The following is a 25,951-nucleotide window of genomic DNA, read 5'->3' as shown; positions in this document are numbered from 1 at the left end:
AATCCTTCCCTGTTTCTGCACTGCTCAGGTATCCCTCAGGGAGGAGTTTCCCACTCCTGCTGTGTATCCAGTGCTGGTGGATTCTGGGGAAGTCAGACCTCAACCCAGCCCAGCACCTCGGTGCTGGTGGAGGAAACGGTGCTGGGGTCTCTTGCTGGTGGTGTCTGAGCCTCAGGGATGCCTTAGTTTTCATAGAATCATTTGTTTTCTACCTGTTTTCCCTTGTAACAACCTCAAGTTCACCATGTTGCTCAGTGGCACTAGGACACTCCTTTGTGTTTAAAGGTCGCTTTAGCGGTAGGGTTGCTGGAAGGACTCCTCTTTTCCTGGGTGCAGTCAGTATGTCATACACCTGACACAAAGTACTGTGACCTTCCTGGTTCCCTTAGAAACAGAGCACTCCTTTAATGGGTTATTTATATTCCTCGAGGTGCAATGTCCTGTGGTTTGGATGTACTTTCCTGTCTCTAGGGGGAGGAAATACTGGTGCTGCTTCACTGATTTGAGGTGTTCTCCTTGCTAGAGACTCCTCCTGCAGCCTGATGGGCAGAGAAAGGTGCTGGCTGAAATTATACAGGTATTATTTTTGTGTTCAGTCATCCATTGCCTGTTCCTGGGGGCAGGAGCTCTCTGGGGAGAGATGATCCAAGCTGTTAATAGGCTCTGTTTAGTGCAGTCAAGTTGAGGAGCTCAGTAGGCTGACCACTGAGGACAGACCTGGATAGAAGCCTTCTAGCACTTGGAGCCTTAGGGAATGTTTGCACAGTCACTTTTCCCCCTGTGTCTGGGGCCAGAATATCAACAGAAAGTCATCATGATATGTCTTAAGAGATGAAAGGATTTATCTGGGTTTTCCTTTGCTTTGTTAGGGAATAGCTGACCTGGGGACCAGCACTGTGAGCTGGCTGCTTTTCTGGGGTTCTGAACACCCTGAAGCAGCCAAGATAACTCCCCAGAATCCAGGTGTGAGATTTGGGCAGTGCCATCTTCAGAACCCAGATTGCTGTGAAGTCTCTTTGCCTTCTTTTCCAACAGGAAGTATCGATTCTCTTTCGAAAAGTGTAAATCTGAGCCCAGGCATCCTGGTTTGTGGAGTGGGAGCCTGTTGTATGTCTGAGCTCAGACTGCAGGCTGCTCAAGGTTTTACCACACGTGACACCTGGTGTTGCATCAGATGATTGATGGGGGATTTTGTTGATTCCCTCCTGGCCAAGGCATCCTTGAACCTTCTATTTCAAGAGGTCCATATGGTTGCAGGACTGAAAGAAAACTGTGACTTTAGGTTTGTGTTGTGTCTCATGGACTGGTGCTGGGAAGTTCTTGACAATTACAAGAGCCCTCTCTTCTCCAGTGTGTACCAGGAAAGGTGGTAATAAAGAACCTGCTCAGCCTCTTTGTGCTCAAGGAGCTCAGTGTTTTCTTTGGAGGTGACAGGACTTCATACTCCTTCATTTCCCTTCTTCCCTGCTAAGTCCTGCTATTTCCAAGTTGCTCCCTAAGATTTCATTTCAATCTTTTTGCTGAAACCTCACATCTCCAGGACAGAGGTGCTAGACCACACTTGTATGTTGAGAGAGGACTTCCTCCCTCCCATAATTGGAGGATTAAATCATCCAGTCATTCTTTGAAGCTACTACTGAGAGAGCAAGGCTATTGCCAGAGTGACTTGGAGGTACATTAGAGACTCTTAGGAGCTTGTTTATGCTCTGTGTGATGAGAGATATTCCTTGTCCTCCTTTCCCCCGGGCTAGCTCAGATTATGCTGATAGCATTAGTGAAGAACACTTCCAAGTCTGATGTCACTCAACTGCAAAAACCTGGAGGTTTGTTGAGACACTCACCAAGCACAGGGACTTTGCAGAGTCATCCAGGAATGAAACTGCACTTTGTGGGGCAAAATGTACTGAGATTGCTGCTTACAGGGAGAACTCTGACACTTGTTTTGAGGGAGCTCCAAGCAGAGCTCTCTACACACACGCTGTGCATGTGTGAAGTTACCTGACAGTTCAAGAGAGGTGCCTTTAAGCACTGTAATCTGTATTGTCTGTTTGACACTCTACTCCTCTTTTTGTAGTTCTTTCAAACTCTAACAGCAAATTGAAAGGACTGAGTTTGGGATATATGCAAGACCTCCATGCCTGCAAAGGGTTGTAGGACTTGCCCTGTGGATATTCCTGAAGGGGGAAAAGGTTCTTGGGGGCACTTTGCATCTCAAGCAGTGAAGTGTGAAAGTGGAAATGGACGGTAATTAATAATACCAAGCTGTAATTATTGGGAAGGAGGTGTATTTTCCTGGCTAGTGGGGACCTTGAGAGTGTGACCTGAGTAATCTGAAGGAGTTGGAGCCTTGAGCAGCTTTGTGACTCTTTTCAGAGATGCTTCCAAAAGGACGCAGCATTGATAACGGGAACTGCAGGATGTGCTGGGTTGAAATTTTATCTGCCTGAGTAGCTGCTAGTCCAATTCCATTAATGTTTGCATATTTAATAAACTTTTAATGCTGGATTTTAATGAGTTGGCAGTTATCTCTGAACAACCAGCAGCAGCAGTCACAGAGTCTAGGTGGCTCTCAAATGCAGATTTCCCTCGCTTAGAAGACATGTGGCTTTTCCTTGGGCAGTCAGCACTTGACAGGCTATGGAATGCTTTGATTTGGTTTGTATTGATGTGCATCAACAGTGAATTCTTAATTTGGATGGAGCCCTAGGGTTAAGTTTTTTGGGGGAGGAATCTTTTTAAAAACCCAGATGTAAGAGAACATGACCTTGGTTAATCTTGTAACGCACCATTGATCTACTTGGGATGTTTCTTGCTAGTGATCTAATTATTTTGGCTGCAAAATGGGACTGCCAGGGAAATTGCTTCTAATGTGGCATTTACTCTTATACACTCCCAGTGCTCTTGCTTTGCCTTTTTTTTTTTCCAAATTTATATCAAACTCTTCCTAATCCCAGGCAGGCTAAGAAGTGCCCTGACTGTGCTGCACAGTTGGAACCAAGTGTCTCTGAGGTTAAGGAAGGTAATCAATCATCAAGGCAAAATTCAGCAAGAAGTTCATGTTTGGGCTTTTGAGATAAACCTAAGTGTAGTTAATATGTCAGTATGTCAAATGTAGCAGGCAAGGTGAAAAGGGACTTCTGATAGCACAGTGTAATTCTCAGTTCTGGCACCAGAATGACTTTTATTAAGTCCCCTGCCCATTCCCAGCCTTTAGGATGAATTCTCAATATGCTGCTGTAATGTAGATGGCAGATGTGTAAGCTGTGAGGGTAGCAGGAAATAATTCCTTACAGCCTTCTCTGAGATAAGACAACAGTAATTCAGTGGCTGGACCCATCAGATGGGTTTCAGGTGACCTTTCAGTGGGCCTGGTAAAAAGCAGAAAAAATCTAATGTTTATCTGAGCCATAGTTTAAATTGATGTTCTTTTTTTATCTCCAGAGCACCAGTTTGGGAGGAAGAGCAAAGAGACTTAGGGACAAAAACTGATGGACCATTACATCTTCCAAAATGAGCCTACTCACACTTTTCTCCAGGAAAATAACGTGTCTTGAAGGTGAGTAGGTTTTGTATGTGACAGATGAGCTGTGTGATGTCTTGGGCCTTGACCATCAGTATTCCCAAAGACAGATCCATCCTCGTTTCAGCTTAGCCTGACACTGCCTCTCTGGGCTGGCACAGCCCATGGAAACATGCTTGTGAAAAGATGTATTTTATCACTGGGAGAAGTATGGAGGAAGTAGGGAATATTTTCCACCATACCAGTGAAGAATAATAATAATAATAATAATAAATTTGGAAACCCTTGAAAAAGCTGGAGTGCTTAGTAAAAGAGGTGAGCCATTGGGAACATGGGTACTTTTCTGGTGAGTGGAGAAAATGCCGGTGCTTTATTTGCAGGATGAGAAAGTTAAGTTTGTAAGGCAAACTTTAGTTTAGTTTGGTGAATGTATTAAATTACACAAGGCATTTTCAAGTGCCGTTCCAGTCGTACCTCAGATGATGTTTTCAGTGTTCAGAAGAGCTGAAGAAGAGTGCTTGTTATCAAAGATGATAAAGTAATTTCCCCAAAGTAAGGAACATAATGCTTGAATGAAATTAAATCAAAATTGTATTTTGTAGAGGTTGTGGTATCTTTTATGTTATTTTTGTACTCAGCCCCTTAGGGCTGTAGGCAGTGACCGTGCAGTTTTGTTTTAAAATCCTTTAATAACAGAAATCAAAATGGGAAATGTTACGTAAGTCCTGCACTCAACATTGAAATAAAACCAGGGTTTCTGAGACATTTAAGGTTTAAAATATCTTGGTTTAGACTTTACTCTCACTATAATAAATAATGTATAAAAGGAAGCCATGTAAGCCTAAGTTTGCCTGCTTAGCAGTTTTAATTCTGATTTTTTAATTAGGCTAATAAATTTGCTTTTCTGTTGGTTACTTTATTGATAACTATTTTTTCTGTGTTTTGGTATGAACCAAGTAGTAGCTGTAGACTCAGAGATAATAGTGGAGAGTAAGTGGTGAGACGTGGGTGGCTGTCAGTTGTCATTCTGTCTGCACAGGAATTGCCCTAAGATGTTCAGCATTGGTGTCACAGGCCTTTTGTGCATAAATGCTTTTCTGGGTGAGGAAAAAGGCCTGGCAGAAATTCAGCCTGAACTTTTTTCCCTGTGGTTTTGCAGATTTGTAGCTGTGTCTCACTGGTTATGTGAGTTTCTTAAATATCTGTATATTTGGTAGCACTGAGAGCCCCTCAGGAGTGTAGGACTTGACAGAGGGGTGAGGAGATGCAGTGTTAGAGGACTTTACTACATGAGGAAGAAACAGCTTGTGGCTGGAGAGGGAAATACTGTTCACAATCACTGGTGCTCTTTGGTGTCTGGTATAATCTCCACAACTCTGCATAAAAGGATGGAAAACTGAAAGCCCCAAAGTAAAAGGTCTTAGCAAGTTCTAAAATGCTCTCTTGTATTGAGTGTTGTTTTCCAAGTGTCCTCTTCAGATGTTATCAGTGAACCTCTGGCCTAAAGAATCTGGAAAACTAGGGAATCTCACCTGGAAATACTTATTCTGGTAGAGTTTGTATTTTTCTGTTGCGTGGATGAACAGAAAAATACTCCTCTTCCTTTTGCTCTCCCTCTTTTTTCTGCTTTCCCAGCCTGTGAAAAGTGCCACTTTAAAATGTGGAGAAAGATTGGGCAGCAGGGTGGAGAGAGAGAGAGAGAAGGGAAGAGTGAAAAGAGGATATTTTTTGCTGCTATAAGGCTTCTTTGTTCTCCGAGGTCAGGAGGAGCTGAGCTCCCAGTGACTTCATAGGCTCTTCTGTTACCTGTTCTCATAAGCCTGAAGGAGTGGATCCTCCTCTCTGTGAGTCACTAAGTAAATATCAGGCAGTGCTGGTATTCCTGATACTGCTCCCAGTGCTTGTGCCTGTTTCTTGTGTGTTGTTTACTCGCTGTTTTCGTAGCTGCTATCACAGCCCAGCAGATTTTGTCAGCACAGGGACTTCTCACGGTGTGCAGCTGGAGAGAGGCACCTGCCTTGGAGCCAGGAGCTGTTCCAGCGGGGATTTTCAGTGGGAGCTGGCAAATATTTGGAGATATTTCCAGTAAAACAGTTGGTTCCGATTCTTGGCTCGTGATCAGAGGCAGCATTGTGGTTTGCCAGATGGCCCTGGGAGCTGGGTCTGGTGCCTGCTCCTGCTGCATCCCCCTGGCAGGGCAGGGCAGGAGGGGCCTGCCCGGGTCCTGTGGAAGCTCCAGAGCACGAACTGCCCAGGGCTGGCAGGAGCTGCAGCTCTCAGCAGTTCCTTCCTGCTGGGCTGGCTGTCAGCACAGCTGGGTGCTGCAGGCAGGGCTCAGAACCCTGTGCCCCAGCAGCTGCTGCAGCTGGGGGTGGCTCAGGAGTGATCACAGTTTGAGTTGGAAGGGACCTTAAAGCTCATTCAGTTCCAACCCCCTGCCATGAGCAGGGATGCCACTCATTAGCCCAGGTTGCTCCAAGCCCCATCCAGCCTGGCCTTGAACACTTCCAGGGATGGGGCAGCCACAGCCTCTCTGGGCAACATATGATGGTATGGTGGTGTCTCCTTGAGCAGATCTGAAGCTTCCATGAGGGGACAGGAGGCTTCAAGAGTTTGTGCTCACTGGGAATCTCTGCTAGGGAGGGAATAAGGCATGTTATCCACTGGCCCACCTACATACCATAGGACTGGCTTCCAGTGTGCATGCATTCCAGTTTTGGATAACCACTTGGTTTTGCCCACAGTCTGCATTTGTGTCCATTTTTTATGTGGATTAGACTGAATCAGTCTTCTGTCCTATATGGAAGACCCTGGATAGGTGTAGATGTTCCTGGTGACTTCTTTCCCTTGCTTGTCTGCCCCTGATATGTTGTCACTTGTGGCTTTATGGGATTTGAAAATGTCTCAGTGTTTCTGGATAAAATTCTCATCTCATTAGGAGAAAAATGTGCCATCAATTTAACCTGAATCTGGACCAAATATGGACAGTTTGAACCTTGGGCAAAGACTCACAAATTGAATGATGCTCCCACCCAGAATCGGTTGCCATCCTTATTTTCTCTGGGACAGGGAACACTTCAAGTGCTGGGTTTCTGGGACCATTCTGGGGGAGCTGACCAGGCCACTGGAGACTAGAGCTGTGGGGCAGAACTGCACCAACTTTTAATTACACCTTTGCTTTTACTGATACTGTCTTCAGGGCTTTGCTTATCCCATTCTGCCAAGGGAAGCTCTTCCAGCCACCTCTAGAGACACTTGAAGTCCAATTAATCCTGGGGTTCTCTCTTTCCTGGAGATCCTGAGGGTTCCATGGTATGAACTGAAAGCCCAATAGATGCAACTCAGCTGTGGTACAGGCAGTGTGAGCAGCCTGAGGCACAAATTCCTGGAGGAAGATCCATCAGATTCATCCCCACATTGAATTTAGATCCAGTGTTCCAGCATTGGATTTGACAGCTTGGCTGCTGGATATATGTGGGCATTTTGGGATGTTTCAGTTGCTGTGTTGGGAACCATTTGTTTTGCTTCATCTGGATGTGAAATATTACCACTGTGGCCTGATAGGATCCCCTTAATGGCACAGTGTACAGTCAGCATCAGCCCGAGGTGAGCTCTTCACCCACTGCACTGTAATTAACTTGCTATGAACAAAACTTGAGGAATTCCTGCTCTGGGACCTTACTGTGCCAGGAGGAACCTGCAGTCCAGTTTTGTTAGAGGGTAAGTGTCCAGACTAAAAGCCACTGTGTGTTTTTCTTGTATTAAGATCTGCTATTAAGAAAATAATTTTTGCTAAGCAGAGCTGACATTTAGTTAAGGGAATAAACTGTAAAATCCACATTGGAGGGAAAAGGAGGTATCACTTCAGATTCCTGTGGTGGTTTTTCCAGCTGGCAGAGTAAAACAGTTATATTTTCACATGGTGTATTTTTCCTACATTTAAATATTGTGTTTGATTAAGTTCTGATCATGTATAACTTTTAGATACTGATTGGTATGATATGGGTGCAGCAATCAGTTAACTGTAGCTTTGCCAGGTGGCATTGCCTCTCTACATGTTGCCTTATCAATTAAGATATTGTTTCTCAAGCACATTGCACTTGACATCTTGAAACAGACTTACATCTCTATTAAAATAACATTTGCTCAGTGCTCACAAGTAAAGGAGAAGTTTAATTTTCCTGATAAAGGACCACGATCAACTTATACTTAATTCATTTACCACTTGACTTGGTCTCCTTTCTCTGGTACCTGAGCCTGTTATTTTGAATAGCTGTGTTTGGAAAGCTGCTCAGTTCTGTGTTCTGATGTCTGTTACCACAATTTATTTTTCCTTGAAATCTAACCACTCTGAGTTGATGCATCTTTTTTAATCTCAAGTTTAATCTCTGGTTTTCTCTTTTTAATTTACAGAACCTTGATAAAAGCAGCCAGGTTATACTGGGGTCAATTCGATGATAATAAATTCCTTCTCTCCTTCCTTAAGCCAGAGTGTAAATGAAATAAGCTAAATTTACTGCCTGTTCTTCATGCCTTTTTGTCCAGTGCAGAAGAAAATTAAGCTGTTTTGACCTTTCTCTGACACTTGTAGTCAGTGAAGATGAGGGCAGAGAGAGGCTTTGTAAAAATAAATGAAGTCGATATTGGTCTTTCTAAAATTGTTATTAATGCACTCCAATGAAAGTCCCAGCCTGTGAAGGCAAGTGCAGGCAATCTCAGCTACTATTTCATCCACCTCCAAGTTTTTGTTCCACCTTTAGAGCACTTTGTCACAGAGGTTTTGGAGTGGTGGCTCCGAGTGGGTGCCATGCCTTGGGTGAGCTGTGTCCTGCCCTTCCCCTGGCACTGCCAGAACATCGCCTGGGCTGGATCTGAGCAGGGCTGGCTGAAATCAGGGGCACTGGGGGCTTGGGCACAGCCCTGGCAGTGATATATATCTATGAAAAAAAAGGCTTACAATAACCTGGAGGGTTTCATAGAGTCACAGAATGGTTTGGGTTGGAAGGGACGTTAAAGCCCATCTCATTCCACCCCCTGCCATGGGCAGGGACACCTTCCACTGGCCCAGGTTGCTCCAAGCCCCGTCCAACCTGGCCTTGGACACTTCCAGGGATGGGGCAGCTGCAGCTTCTCTGAGCAACCTGTACCAGGGCCTCACCACACTCACAGGGAAGAATTCCTTCCCAATATTTACTCTAAATCTTTCCTTCTCTAGTTTAAAACTGTTCTGCCTTGTCCTATCATTCCTTATGCTTGCATTGTCCATTGCAGCTGTCACTTAGGAAGGAAAAACTGAGTTCACTCACAGTTTACTCACAGTTTACCACTCAAACCCTAACAGTGTGTGTGCTGCTACTTCGTATTTTTCCTGTTATATTTGAAGAGCTGAGCTATGTGCTCTTAAATGGGTTTTGTTCTCTCCCCAGAGGGCAGGTAAGAAGGTGAAAACTGAATGTTTGCGTGACTAAATGTTGCAGCAATAGCAGAGGGTACTGTATCTCAGCCCAGGTAATTCCAGGTCCGACAAAACCCCTACTTGGTGCATTCTTGCTTCTCTGCTTTTATTTCCTAGACAGCTGTGCTTGCACTGGCTAACTTATCTTCAAAGTGATTACACTGGTATCTTTATTTGCTCTGCCCTGTGCTGATACCAGCCCTCAGCCAGCTCTGTGTTTCCAGAGTCAGGATGGGCAAAGAGGAGGCTGCAAAATGAGCTGGTGCTTCATTCCTTGCTCGTGGATGGGGGAGTATTTTACACTGAGAACCTGGGCAGCATAACTTGGTGGTGAACTTGAATAGTGGTTGGTTGTTTCAGGCATAGACTCCAGGAAATCGAAACCAGCCCTGATTTTCAGCTGATAGAAGAGTTTCAAAACGGGTGTTGTGACACAAAGCAAAGGCTTTTCTGGATGTGCTTCTCCTCTACAAATTCCTAGTACATTCATGTAGCATGCTGTCTCTTGCAGTTAAAATGATGACCAATCTCTGGGAAGTGCCCTCTGAAAAATGTGAGGGATTTGTTTTCTCACAGTACAGAAACACTTTGCATCCCTTAAAAAATTTAATGGTGCAGTGGTATTTATGTTGGACATCAGATAATACAAAGGCAAGGTCAGAGTTTGAGATGAGTGTAAAAATTCGTCCCCTTTGGTTTTGGTGTCTGGGTGTGATAGTTTGGGTTAAAACAGGCTGAGGGAGTGTTTGTGTAGCCATCTTTTGAAAGCCAAGCTTTTCAGCTCCATGCCTAAACTTGTGGAGACAATTCTGCATTTTATTAGTGTGTGATATTTACTAAGGGTTCTCTTCTTGAGTATTATAAATGTTTCTGCATATTTCTTAGAAGAATGAGGGGAAGAAAACTGTCTTGCCTAAGAAATGTCTGTTTCAGAGTTAGACAGAAATGTAGCTTATTTGGATCTCTTGGAACGAATGCTGTTAAATGAGCTTTTCTGAATTTTATTATCACTGAAGGATTTTTATACAAAAAGTTCATATATATATATATATATATATGGCTATAGACATGTCCAGTAAAAATGGGCAATTTGATTAAAGCATGAATTAAGGAAGCGTTAGAATGGTTGCCTGGGGCTCCAGTATGATTTTGCAGTGCTCTGGATGGTTAATACAGAATAGACTAACTGCTAGGACAGAGAAGCCCAGAATAATTTTCCTTGTCCCAGTTAAGTCAAGAACTATTAGAGCAGTGGAAATAAGGTTTCAACAAGAGAGGAAGAAGGGGTGAGGGACGTGTCAGCTCTGTCTTGCTGGTGAGAGGGGAGAGGACCAGAAGTTGGAAAAGAAGGGTGAGTAGCAGTAACCAGTGCAAACAGACTGCTGTTGCATGTAAGTGGATTAGGAATGATTTTTCATTTAAAAAAGAGGGGGGAGGGGGCAAACTGTGAATATTTGATGTGCAGGTCAAAGGAATATGGGATTGTCCTTGACCTGCATGTTTGTCAGGAGAGGCTTCTTTGCTCTCAAGGGTAGTGGTTGAGCCATCAGGAGCTGTTTCTCTCCAGCCCAGTACCACCAAACTGTGCTGCACTGGCTGCACAGGAGGCCTGCCCTCACCCCATGGCTTTGCTTCCCCTGTGCTGGAGCACAGAGAGCACAGCAGCTCTGGTAAACCCCTTCCACTGTCTGGCTGAAGTTTGGAGGAGTGACATCAACTACTTGTTTAATGTACCTTTTTCACCTTCTTTCCCAAGGATATTATGTTTCCCTCTTGTCGTGTCTTGAGATATCTAATTGTGACACGGCAGTAGGAGTAACATTTCTGAGCAGCATATTCAGGGACCAGGATGTTGCAAGGAGGGCTTGTGTGAAAGGGATCTTTAACTTTCCCACTGCAGCACCCTGTGGTGGTTTACTGGGAATTACCAGTAAGCAGAATTTCTGGTCTCTTTTTGAAGTGCAAGTGTAACAAGACAACTGGGAGGAGTGGAAGGGTGTTGTGGTGTTACACAACAGTCCCATATGCAGCTGCATGTGTGAAGGCTGTTTGCCCAGCAGCATGACCAGTTACCATTATATTTTTGGCTGTTAGCCTTCTAGTCCAAGGCAACAATCAATAAACTACCTGTTAGAAGAAATGAGTTCTTTGCTAAAGGAAAGAGATTCTGCTCTTCTCTTCTTTGCAAGGAGCAAACTCAGCATTGTGCTGGAGGATTGATCTGGAGGAGTAATTTCTGATAGTGCTGTATCTTTATTCTTTTATCAGCAGCTTGGCTTCAGAAAACACCATACCTCATTCCATTCCTTTGCCAAGTGAGTTTTGAATGCAACAGACCTGAGCAGCTCCCTGTCCTACCCTTCAACCATCTTTGGGATAACCAGTCATGCTCTCAGCAGCACAAGAAGATGGACCAATGTGTTTAGGCTTGCAGGAGGTATTCCAAGTCCTAGGGAACAGACTTTTACAGCCTGTTCCCTCATTCTGAACTGATGATCTGTCTGGAGCAAGAGAACTGTTCTCACACTTGGGTAAAAATACGATCCCTTCTCTTGCTCTCCCTGGTCTGTATTTTTCAGCATCAGAGTTAGTTTTGATGGTTGTCAGATAAAAGTAGAGATGTCCCTGTGTAGCTGGGATTCATTATCTGTTCAACACATTTGCTTTTGAACTATTGAGAGCAATGAACCTGTGTCTGATGCCTCCCCACGGAGCACATGGGAAGGAAGAAGTGTGATCAACCTGTTTGTGACACAGAGGCGGATACAAGGCAAGCCCAAAGGGGAGGCAAAGGGAGCATTAAGTGTACTTTTCTTCTCAGCAAGCTCTTCTCATGTGCCAAAGGAAATTGTCCTTTATGTTGTCTCAGATGATTATATTCACAAAATCCAACGTAGAAAAATCCTACCTATGTTAGACACTGATCATCTACAGTCAGACTCTTATTTTGTGCCTTTCTCTTGATTACCTTTGTTACCTTGGGCTCTTGGCAGAAGCAAAAAGCCACATCATTCTGATTGCTTCATGTTCCCAAGATGTTTTTTGAGAGAAAATGTTTTCTGAGCTTTGTTCAACCTCTGAAGTACAATTTGGTCTTTCTGGGAACCGTGTGAAATCAAGTGACTGCCTGGAGCAAGAGAATATGTACTGAAGCTGCAATAGCAAAGACCTTGATATCAAAGGCCACCTGCTACTTCTCTCCATCTCTTTAGCCTTAAGTTTACCAGGTTATAAATTTATTTTACCTTCCTACAGAATGGCTGGCAGGTCCTGAGCAGATGAACTGGGCAGTTTCTCAGGGATTAGTTCATATTTATATCCCAGTCAGAACTTTCCACCTGCAGAAACCTGGTGTAGTCTTCACAAAACGCACCAAGTTGTCTTTCTACCTCCTTTCTGGATGCTCCTTTTACTATTTTCTTGGTCTTCCTGGTGTCAGTCAACAAATGCATGTCAGCACATAGCTTTGACCTTCAGGTTTGCAACCCAGCTTGCACAGACACCTGCTAAGAGTAGAAAATATTGTCCCAGAGTAGAACTTCAATAATTGTCTTTTTTTTTTTCCCCCCAAGCCTTAGTTTATTGATCAGCCTCTGTAAAGAATTTCTTATGAAAAACTTAATTGAATTCCTGGACACTTTCTGGTTGAAGAAAATGGATAAAAATATCTGACAGTCTGTATTGATGTGGGTGAACTTCACACACACACAGAACATCGATTAACCTATGTTTTCTGTTCATGGTGCATGTTTTATTTACTGTACTCAGTCAGAAATGCATTTCTAGTGAGCTGGGATTGTATTTATGGAGTGAACTATATTGGTGTTGTAAAACTGATGGAAAAATCTTGGACCACTGTGCCCATGCAGGTCTGCAGGCCTGTGATCCTCTTCTGGTGTTCTGGTCACGTACTCTTAGGTGGCATTTCCTCACCCTTCAGTGTGCAGCATAAAGGACAGAGCACCTCTTCAGTCATTTTGCTTTTAAGCAGCTTTAATAGTTAAGTTTAGTAGAGCTGTTGTAAATTTTTTTCATTTTCAGCCTGGACACATATGCTGTGGCCCCACTGATGCTCTGTGGGATCAGGTATTGCTGTATGTGCAAGGTGCCATCATTTTTTTGTTTGTTTTGTTTTGTCTGCTGTTTGGCACAAGAGAGACTCCCCTGGCCCCCAACTGCTGCCAGCAATTACAGACAGGTGCCTGTCCCCAGTGGGAATAAATGTTTCCAGCCAATATTTACAGCTGGTTCTGTCCTGAAAGAACAGAATTTTGGCTCTCCAGTGAGAAGGTGTAAAATACAGCTCTAGAGGTGGCTGGAAGCTTCACTGGTTGCCCTTGAAATACTGCAGAAGGTTTTGCATGGCAATGACTAAAGCTATTGAATGTATCTGTGCTTTCTTCTGAGGCAGAGGGTCCTGGTCTGGGGGGTGACCATATCACTGTGGCCCTGGTAAGGAGAGACCCCCCCTGGCACAAAGCATTACTATGGTTGAGTCTTCTGGAGGTGTTTTGTGAGTCTGTCCATGAGCTGCTTCCTCGGAGATTTCTCCCTTCTGCAGCCCTGGGATGAGTATGAGGTCACCAGCCAATGTTTGATAAGAGATGGGGCTGTTTCACTTACTCACTGCCATCTATTTTGTATATTCAGAGTAAGAGAGAGGTTTTTCATCAGGAAAAATAGCATGGTTGTGTCACAGGAGATTGCAGTTACAGTAGAATCATATCATAATGTGTCAGTGTAAATATTTAATGTTTTCTGTCATTTGAGTAGCAGGGCACACCAGCATTTTTGTTGTCATCTGTATCTTTTTAATGCTAGATTTGGCTTCTTTCGCCAGAGGCCTGCAAAGGTCACTGTTCTGCAAGGAGAAATGCCAGGACATCAGCTTTTGGGAAGCTGAAAATTCAGAGCAGGCAGCAGGGAGAATTGAGGTCCTGCTTTATGAAAGGTGATGCCTTCCCATGCCAGGTGTATGTGGAAGAGCCCAAGGTGCTGTCCTGGCTTTGCAAGTTTGTTCCCAGCAGCAAATTGCAGTGAAAAAGAGGCTTCTGCTGTGTCTGTGCTTGCAACATGTAGTTGTGTCCTTGTAGGTTAATTGAGGCTTTGCTGTGGTTTCTGTTTCTTCTTAATTTCTTTTTTTTTTTTTTTTACTACTCAGAGAAGAAAACTACTTGTTGGAATTGCATCTCATGGTCACAGTCACAAATGCACTCCCAGCCTTGAGGAGAGTGCAAAACATGAGAATACTGGTGTATGTGTTCTTAAATCTGTTAATACTTTTAAAAAAGAAAACCTATACTCATGGATGACCTACACTTGTTGTGTGGAGGTTTTCCAGAGGCTGGACAGATTTCAGGAGCTCTGTAGCACTTGTCATGTGCTATTTCCTATTTACCAAGGTGTTCAGCTGGATGAGGTTCTACTGGGAGTGAGGAAGGCTAGGCCAAGGGCTTTCCTGCTCTTATTCCATGCTTGTCCATTCAGTACTCAGGGAGAGCTGGCTTTGGGATAAGTGACATAATTCCAATAAAACAGTTGTACTGCTGGGGTAGAATCTGTGTCTAATTGAACCTTTGTGCTTGATTTTAGGGAAGCCACACTTTAGGATTGCAGGCTGGGAAGAAGACTAGATATGCTGGTGGAGACAATAGAGGAGTTGTATGAGTTTCAGCAAGTGGATATGGAAGCAGGAAAGAGAGTGAAGTATATATATATATATTTATATATATATAAAGAAAGGAAATAGGCTCCTCTCTGAAGGTGGAGGGGAAAGAAGCAGACGATGGGATCAGGTGGCAGTTTGAGGGATGTAAAGAGCAGGAAAGGGAAGAAAAATGGAGATGGAAATCTCATAAAGGTCATGGAATGCATTAATTTCTCTTTCACTCTTCTTCCATTTTAGGCAGGAAGAAACACTAATTATCAACTGTTCTTCCCTCACAGATTCATTTAACCCCTCTGAGCTTACTCTTTACATTGGGATGGGAATAACTAAAGGAAATGATGGGGAAAGAGTGATCCTTACTGATGGGTTTTATTTGCAAGGGGAACAGCACAGAGAGAAAATCAGTCCTTCTTTTAGGGGCAGTGTTGCAAGAAGAGCAGTTCCAGATGGGTCCTTTTTCTGCTCCAAGAGCTCTGGGGATCCATTTCTCCAGTGTTTCCACGTGCATCTTTGTTCTGTGGTTCTCCAGTTTCACAGTTTCCTTAGCAGGCAGCATCAGAGATCTGCAGCCCTTGCTGTTCCCTCACGTGGGGTGCAATAGCTCTGTTATCCCCAGTGCTGTGTTGGACTGTCAAAGCTGTGAAATCAAGGTCTGGGAATGCTCCATAGTCTGCTCACCCTCGTGCTGCTGCTCTGTGCAGGAGTGGAGGGAGGGATGGGCAGGTTGCTGGCTTGTGCACGTTGCATCTGTAATGCCAGGTATAAAAACCTCCCTGCTCTTTTTCTCCTATTTTATATTTATACTTACGTTTTCACTCTGTGTCATTTAGAAATCAAAGCAGGCGTGTGCAGTTCAGCAGCAGCAGCAGAACTGTGCTTACTACTAATCTGCTGCTTTGCTCAAATTAAACATTTATGGGGCCAGAGACTCCTCACTGCTCCATCTTTCAGCCTCCTACACTGTGATGATTTTTTTTGCTTTGTGTTTGACACAGCTCCTGCTAGAAATACAGTGAAATTAAATTATCCTCCATTGGCTTCTCTCCCTTCCAGCCCATCTTTGTTTGTCCAGTTCATTTTTTATCTTGACTGTAGCATATGGGGAGCAGCTGTTGGTGTAAGTAATGCTTTATATTCCCTATGAGATGGAAGGTTTCACCCCAGTCAGGTGGGCAGAGACCTGCCCTCAGTTATTGGTACCGTCTCTCTTCTCCAAGGTCTATTCCAAGGTGGTGTGACTGGGTAGGAGCTCCTTACTCCTCAAACCAGGTGTCCCAGTGCTGCAGCACGTGTCCTACTGATGCTCTAGGCTGTGTTGGCTGACTTGGTCTCCACTGAGAGCAGTTGGATACCTTCCAAGACCTGGATCTTATCTGCTCCTCTGTGGCCTGAGGCCTAGAGTAAAACCTGGGCGAGAGTTCTGCTTCTTGGGCACACTGGAGTGAAGATAATTTCTGCAGAAAGCAGTTGTTTCTGAGCCTATTCAGAGACTTTTATGGGGCCTAATGCTCAGTCTTCTCTGCCAGAGCATGGTCTACTTCTTTGATGTAACTTTTCTAGCTTAAAGCAGTGCTGCATGGATGCTGAAAGCCCACGCTCCTAAAATAGATCGAGTAGAACAAGCACTTCACTGCTGACTCCTCTTCAGGAGGAGAGGAGAGAGAAGGTAACAAAGAGCAGATGGCAGGTATTAGTCATATCACCTAATTTATCTGAACACCTCAGACACCATCACACAAAGGTGGTGCAGGAACCCAGAGGGAAGGGATCCTCCTAACAGACCAGACTGGATGTTGCACAGGATACACAGGCAGAGGGGGCCTGAGGAAAGGAGGGGGTTTGCAGCCAAATGCTAAACCAAGAAGAGTATGTTCACACAGAGCTGTGGCCAGAGCTACTTTTACTTGCCCAGTTTTCCAAGCCATTCCCTCATGATTGACAAGCCCTCAGAGCATCACTCCTTGGAGCTCCCTTGCTCACAGCGCAGTTCCCTCTGCAAATGAGTAGAACAAAGGTCCAATACTCCAGAAATAACTGAATTCCTCCAATTTCAATCAACTGGAATGGCCTTATTCTAGCTCTTACTGTAATAAACGCAGTACAGAAGCTGCTTGCTGTTTTCACACAGTATCTAAGTGGCCAGTGTGCACCCTGCAGTTGAGTTGGGCTGGCTCAGCATCCCCTCCCTGCTCCAGGTCTCTGGCCCTGGCCCAGCTGGCAGTGGGCTCTTGGAGGGCCCCTGAGATGCTCCTGCCTGCTGGTGTGCTGGGAACACTGTGTAAATGCAACATAAAATCTGTTCAGTCCTTTGTACATCAGTGGCTTCCAGCAAACTTGACACCACGGAGCAAGTAGGGCACTGAAGGACCTGCAGAGGTGGCTGGGGAAGTGCTCGAGTTGCATTGTTTGTGTAATTACTTGCTTCAGACCCAGCCTGGCCAAAGGGCAGCTGTGGACACGTTGGAGGGTGGGAAGGTACAAATGTGGGCCCTTGACTTCCCTGTGCAGAGATGGGGCCCTCAGGAATCACAGCATTGGTGTGATCTCCCTGCAGAATGGCTGTGTCTTGATTTTGTTTTTCCTCGTTTGTTTTAGGGTTTTGTTGGTTTTGCTGTTCTAAATCTTCAGCAGCAGAGGCTGAATGTGTGGCCTCCTCCTTTTTCTCCTCTTTTGTTTCAACTTTTTGGCAATAATTTCTAAAGAGCTGCTCTGCTGGAGCATTTTTCCCATCATTTTTCACACTTGTGCTCAGCCCCCTGCAGAAGCCAAGCACCCCACAGGCCTCTGAATTACAAATACCACTTTGGTGGCACCTTGGATCTTTGGGCTTCAGCTTTTGCCAAACACCTAATGAATGTCTGAAGCGAGTAAAACACCTCTTCTGTGAGCTCTGCTGATACATAAGGGGTTAAACTAAACTCTGTTTATTAATGTTGATGCTTTAAATTGTGCCAGAACGTTTGAAAACGCTGAGGGGACAGGGCAGTAAACACCGTTAAACGACAATACTGTTCAATATTTGCTGTTAATTGAGAGAGGCAGCAGCTGCTGGTATGCAGCTCCAGCCAGGATGAATTAGTAATGAGTCTGTAACTCTGGGGTTTTTTTTCTGGTTTAAGGTTGCATCAGCCCTTTACAGTTCAGTGACATGCTTGGGATAGAAATAAAAATCATAGCAAGCCCTAAATGAAGATTTTGTTTTGTTTTTGTTTTCCAGTGAGTTGTCATGGAGCTGTGGTGTCAGTGATAAATTTGGCAGCAGTGATAAAACTGCCTTGTGTTTAAGGACCAAACTTAAAGATTTTGGGTTAGCTTTTCCATCCTGTGTGGCAGCCAGTGGGAACGCAGCAGGCAAAGCAAGCTCCTCCTTTACAAGAAAGCACTTCTATTGGGTTCTCACTGGCTTCCAGAGACATTTTCAGTTAAACCAGGAGTTCTGGTTAAGGTTTCCTTGCTGACACTGCTGCAGGTCGTGGTGTGTGAGAGAGTTCTGTCCCTCACTGAAGGGTGGCAGCAGGAAACACTAATCCAACGTTTCCCTTGTCCTTTCCATGCACTCTTGCCATGCATGTGTGTTGAGTTTAACCTTTGAAAACTTGCTGATAAGCTGTTAATCAGCCACCAGATAAAATAACAAACCCTCCCACCTTGCTGGGTTGGGGTAGGGACTTCCCAAGGCTTCAGGAACATCATTAATCCGGAGCAGCCAGGCTGGGGGCAAAGTTTCCTCTCAGAAGAAACCAGCCACAGCCCCTTTCATGCTGTTTATGCAACCCTCCCTGTGAGTATTTATTTTGCACAAAACCTTGTATTTTGAGCTCTAGATGTGATTGTGAGAGTGCAAGCCCCTGTTCTGGTGGTTATTAGCAGATCTGAAGTGGGACACAGGAAATGAAATTCCAGCTCTGTGGAAAACAATGCCAACAGCCCTATTGATTTCAGCACAGCTCGGCTTTCACCGCAAGTAGAAGAATTTTGAGGCAAATAATGTTTTGTTTGTTCAGTTCTTTAGACAAAAATCCATCTGCAGGGGTTAGTGCTTGAATCCAAATACTCACAGTTCTACTGGTATTTGGGTAGGATGAGAAACAGGCGATTGAAAGAATTCTTTGGGTCCGGGTTGATTATGTTAAAGAGGAAAAGAAATCCCGGCAGCCAGTGGTGTTTGTAACCCCGTTCCCAGCGGTGTGATTTCTGTGTCACACACCTGTGGGGGTTGTGTTTGTTCTCAGTAGCACTTTTTACCCAGTAAAAGTGTTTTTGTGCGTTCTTAAGAGCTTGAAGCTGCCATACGCTCTGCTGGCTTCTGGGTTGGATTATGGATGCAGGGAATCTTCCAGGCTGGATGTGGGAAGCAAGTGTTAAAAGCCAAGAGAATGCTGTAGAAGGTGGTGGTAAATGGAAGTGCAGCAAGAGCTGAACTCATCTGCTGATAAAAGTCCTTCAGCCCCAGAAGTCACTTCCTGTTTAGGGCACTGACCATTCCCACCTTGGCTGCCAGTTATCAACTGATGCTTTAAAATCTGTCCTTAAAAGCTCTATTTTTTTTTTTTCTTGTGAAATTCAGTAATATATTCCAGTGGCATTCAGCCAACTTTGGGCATCTGGTGTCTCATGTTTTTTATGAACATCTCTCCAATTTTATATGCTGTTTTCTATATATATATATATATATATGGACTGTGTTTAAAGGAATAATATAATCAAATACATTTTTCCTTTTTTTGTTTTTTATTTTTTCCAAGTCTGTTTCATCTGTAGTATTGCTTACAATGCTTACACTGCTCACAATATTTGTTTTATTTAAGCAAGAAAATAAACCTTGGGTTTACAGGCACTGTTTCTGTCATAAAATAGTGGTAAAAATTGTAATCACTGGCTTTTGGGGCTTTTTAAAATTGACTTAGCAGAACCATGTAATTTTCATGTAAACAAAGGCAGATATTTACATTTTTATTATATAAAAAAATAAACTCTAAAGTTTGGCTAATAAAGCTCTTAAAATACATCTATGTTTGCTCTGGGTTTTATTTGGAAATTATTCTGTAATTAAAATGGTTAATACAAGGCTGGTACAGGGCAAATTTGTCCTTTCCTGTGGAGGAATATTGCTACATCATCATCCTCCTGCTGCCCAAATAGAGCCTCTGAATGTAGCCTAACCTGGACTTCACAGGCTTTTACCTTTTGGGAATGTGGAACCACCTGTCCTGTTTTCATGGCAAACTAGAAGAGAGAAGGAGAGCCTTAATACAGCACTAAAAGGAAGTGACAGCGGTGACAAGATGAGTGTTTTTCTCAAATACAAATGGCTCTCGCTCCTACTTCTCCAAAGAATTAGAATAACTGAACTCCTAAAATGTGGGGAATGGCCTTGAGAGCAGCTCAGTTGTGGTGCAGAACATGAGGCAGGTGGTGCCTGTTTCTGCAAGGCCACGTAGATTTTGTTGGCTAAAGTCTCTTCATTCTGGCAAGACACTGGTGCTGGTGTTTCTGAATCCTTTCCTCAGTGCTGCAGTAACCTTGGTTGTGTCTGATGCTGGATACAAGGAAAACAACATGTGTGGGTAGGGATAATCTCTCTTTAAGACCAGTGAGTTTAGTGTTTGCAATAAAGTTCTGTAATTTCAAGGTGTTGATTAATTTTATGAAGAGCTGGGCTAAGTCTTGCAACCTGCTAGATTTGTGTGGGGTGGGAAGAAGATGCAGTAGGGTCAGGATTGGAAATCTCAGTATTTGTTGCCTCTCTCCTTGCCTGTTTTCTGGTAGTACCAGGAATAATGGTGTTCTGAGTTGTATATATGTAGGAGGGCTGTAAAAAGTTATGCTTTTCCTAAAATTTGCTTAAAATTAGTAAAACAAATAACTTGGAGTTTAGGTATGAAATTAAGTGTAAAATATCGTTAATAGATTACCTCAAAGTGTGTTATTTTAAAGGCTAATCCCATCCTGATGTAATTTTGTAATGTGGAAAGCTCTGAGCTCTTTTACTGGAGCTGCTTGCTTAATTTAGATTAAAATTGTACCATAAAAGGATTATAGAGTGTGGGCCTGTGCTAAGAAAGGATGTACTAAATATGTTGAGGTATTTTTCTACTCCCAGCTTCTTTTTGAGAGTGCATACTAAATTTTGGACGTGTTCTGCTGCCTTGAAATGTGCCACGTAACATCACGATGTGCTGAGGGGATGTTTTGGGTTGATCTTGGGAGCATTATTTAAATACGTTCCAGCAGGATTCTGAGTTTTCTTGTTCTTTCTAGAGAGAAGAATTCAGTGCTGGACTGCCCTGAACACTCCCCACGGTGCAGCTTCAGGGAACAGCTTGGTTTATCTGACGTGAAGAGGAGGCACATGTGCAGTGAGCCAAGAGGACATGGGCTTGCAGTGCACCTGCAGCAATGATCAGGTACTGGCAGTTGTTATTTAACCCCAGTAACTGGTCAGGAACTCAAGGGTGTGCAACAATGACGTGCTCACTCCTGCAGTGGTCTGAAATCTTTGCTTTTAGGAGTGAGGCGAGTTCACCTTCTGGTTTTGTGTTGTGTCCAGAGCCCTTTCCCTGCTGGGTTTGCTCACCTGCAGGCACCTCATGGAATCCAGCTCCCATGGGAGGGAATAGGAAGGGACAAGTGCCAGAGGGGTGTTTGCATAGGCTGAGGTGAAGTTAATCTTAGTGTTTAAATTTTTTGAGTGTGACTTGGACTCTGAAAGCATTTGAATCTCTTCATTGGGGTGTATTGATTCTGTGAGGAGATAAAGTTTAGGTATTTTTCATTGTTGGAAGTACTTTTTCGTGGTGTTTCCTTGGTGATTGGCTGGAGAATGCAGATTTTTCAGAGGAATCCAGGCTGTTGTAGCTGGAGTAGAGACACCAGTGAAGTTCCAGAAAATGCAGAGATTTGTGGTTTGCTTTGAGATCTGAGCAGGTTATAGATTTAATAATGGGAGAAGGATTAGGGTTGGGGTCTTTAAGATGGCTTTTGGTCTGTAAGTGTCCTGTTCTTCCCCTCTGTCCTCAAAGTGAGTCTTTATGGTCTGTTGCCACTTTTGAAATGTGATGTAAATGGCAGGAGGTTTCTTTTTGTCTTGTGTTCTCTTATCTCAGGTTCACACAGATGCATTAGAAGATAATTTTGTAATATACATTGCCTTTGATGTTAGCATGATGCTTAATGTGGTTTGGATATTGCTGTTTCTAAGAATATTTCATCTGTTGATTGTGTTGTATATGAAATTTGTTTAGCTTATCTATTTTATGTATTAAAAATTAAATGGTAAAACTTGTATGCTAGCAAACTGCATATAGCAGTGTGAAGAACTGAAAAGGAGCAAATTCTATAAAAATTCTCTAATCCTTCCAACTAAGGTTAGTAGAATAAAAAATAGTTTCTTGTTTTCTTTGTAGATGCTAGCTGGAAAATCACTTATTCTTGTCTGTAACTAAAATGATCTACAGTTTTCTTCAGTTAGTGAGTGGATATGTGCAATGCAAGGAAACATTTAGTTGTTTCACTCGGGGAGACTGAAAATGGTTTTGTTCTACACATTCTCTTTACGTTTGTGTGATTTGTGTGATCTTTGTCGTACGGAGAAGCTTCGTGCAGAGAAAGCTGCAGAGATGTAATTTTAGGATGGGCCTGAGCCACCTCTGAGTGGGATTGCAGGAAGATGTGAGATGGAGCTACATTTTGGGATTCATTTCTTAATATAAAAGCTGTCAATTTTTACCCATTCTATGAGGAGTGGTGGGTGCTGGAGAGGCAGAGCATCCATATATTTAGACTCTGACTGTCTCTCGTTGCGAGTTATAATTAAGGTGAAGTATTTTGCTGAAGAAGTAAATTCTCCCTTGATTTGAACCTGGTTTCATCTCAGTGAGAGCAATTAGTCTCCTGAACCACCCTGTCCTTGCTTCATCAATGACAATTCATCAGTCGCTTCATCAACATTGCTGCTTCTAATTTATCTGATCGTTGTGGTTAATAGACAAGGCACTCTATATGGGAGTGCTCTGTGCATGGGAGGAGTGGATAGAGGAGGCTTGAAGATAGAAGGGCTGGCCCTAGGGGGGACTGTGACATTTATAGAGGACTGAGGGTTATAAAACACTGCTGTGAAGCCCTGGAAGGGTCCCAGGGTAAGGTTTCAGCTGATGTGGTTGTGAACGTGGCGCTCATTCGTTCTCTCTCAGCCACGACTTGAATTTACTGATGTGGTGCTGATTTTCCCTGGATGGGCAAATCCTGTGCAACCCAAAGCTGGTGGTTGGAGCTGTAGTATCAGGACATTGGCTAAGTTTTTTGTGCCCTTTTGGCTGTCCCTTAAGGTCAGCTCTGTGACTTAAATCAGAGAGTATTTGGTGTGGTGGGAGCTTTGTGGTGCCTTCTCCATCATGTACTGCATTGTACAACACTGTGCTCAAAAACAAGGATCAAACCCCACTGCTGACAAGTTTAGTGTTCTCAACCCCAATATTCTGCTAATCATGGCTGTTACTATTTCAAGTGCTGTCATAACTCCTCATGAGGTGAGTGATTCTGCGTCGTGATACCTCAGACAGACCAAGAGGGCTCCTCCACGGTCTGCAGGGGAGCAGTGGGGGAGCAGGAGTCTCTTGGGAGAGAGGGGAGAAAAAGCAGTGAGCTCTGAAGCCAAACCTACTGGAGGCTTCATGAATGATGTGAGTCTGGGCAGGAGATGCTGAGCAGGTTTTGTTTGCCTTGAGAATATTTACATAGGGTTGATCCACTGTTCCTGAAGGAGCTCTATCACAGTACTACAGAGAAAACTGTTAGTGCTTAATTTAGAGCCTTAGTCTGGTAGTCTCTTGACCTATAAAGGCTTGAATTTTGCTATCTTAATGGGCTTTCAGCAGTTTTTGGAGTTTTTTGGTACAAATCCAAATAATATTCCTTGGAGAGGTTGTGTAACGGTAACAGGGATGGAAAGATTTAATTTGGTGAGACCTTGTACTGCAAAAGATCAGAAGAACTTTTTAGCTTCTGCTCTTGCTACAAAGACTTCAGTGCTTGGATATCTTCACAGAAGAGGCCTGAGAGGTTCCAAAAGTTCATCTTGACCTTTTGCATCAAGGCATCATCAGTATTGCTGGAAGTTTTTGAGATGATTTTTTACCCTTTACCTCCTAATAGAGGAGACAGCTTGAGTTCTTTAGGCTGGTGCTTCACTATTTACCACTTAGAAAAATTCTTCTTGTGGCCTAAGGAAATTTTTCTTGTTGCAGTTTTGAGTCCATTACTTTTCTTACTCACTGTCGATGTGGAGAATAAGTTCCCTCTTTCTTTGCAGAAACCATTTCTATATTTAATGGAAATATATCATATCTCTTCTCTCTTTGCTCTGTTCAGACTGAGCCACCTCAGTGAGTTACCTCACTCATCCCTCATAGCTCACCCAACTACCTGTCTGTCCTTTTTTTTTAGTTCTGGTGTGGTTTCTCTCTTTCCTGACAAGCCTGACCCAAAAATGGACTTCACCAGAGGCTTCATCAAAACTGAGAGGATCAGGAATTTGTGCTCCTGTCAATGGACAGAAGTTGCCTTGTTTGTGACAACTGGATATTTATAATTTGTTCTCAGACTGTGATTCTCTCCATCCCCAGCCCTTATCTACAGCACAGCTGCTCCAAGTTGTTTCTATATTTATGCAGGTGATTTCTTTTTTTTTTTTTTTCCTCTGAACAACACTTGACCTTGGGGAATTGAGCTGCATTTTTTAATCACTTCTTCAATTTCATTAATTCCTCTCTGCAAAGGCTCCCCATTTGTGTGCCTTTTTATGGGAATAACATAAATTATAGGACTTCTCTTTCCATATGCTACTGAGGTTTTGTTGTCGGGTCTCACTGCTTTTGCAGGCTCCCCACCTGGAAGAGGAATGGTGACGTTGGCTCAGTTGGCTTTACAAGTGTCCCTTATAGCTGCTATTTATATATACTTACTTTTAAATTTTTTTTTTCAGTGTTTCTCACTGCTGGCAACTCTATTAGAGTTAATTATTGTTATGGAAGGCTTGATTTCAGCATGTTCTCTGAGAGGAATATTATTTTTGTGCCTGTGTCCCTGAACAAATAGATCTGCTTTTCTCACATGGCCTCTGCTCAGCTGGGCCACAGCCACTGGAAATCTGGGGAGCTGTTGTTCACTTGCTGCATGAACTGCCCTTTCAGCAGCTTTAATGTCTCTTATGTAGCACTCTTTCCTTCCTGGTGGAGTTCCAGGACTTCTCCTTATGTCTCAGGACCTGGGCAGTATTCCTTTCAGAAGGTAAAAGTCTGCAAAGGTAGTTTTTTGAACTTGCCCAGCCTCTTGAGTGCATATTAACATTACAGTGATTTGTCTCCTCCCAGACTGACTGTGGTGAGGAGCCTGTGAGGCACAGCTCATCTGGAAAAATATGGGAAACCACCCAGGAACTCCTCAACAAAAGAATCTATACCAACTTCGTGCTTAAACAGGAGACCACACAATGCATTTTGTCTTGTTATTGCCTTTTAGTGTCTTTTGTTTTATTTTTAGTTCCTGGAGTGTCAGTAAAGGCAACACAAGGTTAAAGGAGGTCGTTGTACAGTGTTATGTGCTCCTACCCATCGTGTGCTTGCAGAGCACACTCGGTCAAACACAACTGGCAACAGCATGGAAGGTGGTTTTACTGTAGAGAAACCTCACTTTTAGGTAAGAGGAGTCGGTAGCACTTTGATTTGAAGAGTGTGCAACGGTGGTACAAGTGCCAGTGAGTTGGTTTGAATCACTTTTAAGGGAGACCCTTTTGACAAGGGGGGCTTTCCCTCAGGGTGCTGTGTGTCTGTGAGTCTGTGCCCATCTTCAGCTCTCTGCTTTCATTTCTAGCAGACCCAGATGTCTTGCACATGCCCCACTTTGGGTTTTATCTCCTTTCCTTTGGTCACAGTTGATGGGTCTTGGCACTGGTCCTGTGGAATTGCAGTCCCATTCACCTGCCTTGGCAGGGAGGACTGTCCAGAGTCTCAGATTTGGGGACATTCTGGTTAAAATCTTGATCTGATTCTATGATAGTGATTTTTTTTTTTTCCTTCTTCCCTGTCACCCACCCCACTGCTGAAGGTTAGGACACTCAGAAGAGGGGTGTTTGCCTACAGGGTTGGAAGAGTGGATCCGAGATTTCACAAATGTTGAGAACTTGACAATGAAATGCTCCTCTCGCCACCTTATCTATACCAATATTTACCCAGACTTTTGCCTGTTGGAGAATCATTTGCTGTCTCACTTCGCCTGTTTGCTCATCCAGGTAGAAGTTTTCACGGTGCTG

The 25,951-nt window shown here is 43.7% G+C and overlaps 1 protein-coding gene across 1 annotated transcript in view; it reads left to right on the top strand.

Moving 5' to 3' along the window:
- Positions 1 to 25,951, top strand: part of MAP3K13 (mitogen-activated protein kinase kinase kinase 13) — a 71,925-nt gene that overhangs the window by 5,159 nt on the left and 40,815 nt on the right. The window contains 2 exon segments of the mRNA XM_027650484.1: positions 3,442 to 3,556; positions 20,905 to 21,050. The gene's annotated coding sequence lies outside the window, so the exon portion shown is untranslated.

Source organism: Corapipo altera, unplaced genomic scaffold, assembly GCF_003945725.1.
Source record: "Corapipo altera isolate COAL_440 unplaced genomic scaffold, ASM394572v1 54, whole genome shotgun sequence".
Taxonomy (NCBI): Eukaryota; Metazoa; Chordata; class Aves; order Passeriformes; family Pipridae; genus Corapipo; species Corapipo altera.
The sequence above is the reverse complement of the archived record's forward strand: the minus strand, read 5'-3'. Positions and strand labels throughout refer to the sequence as shown.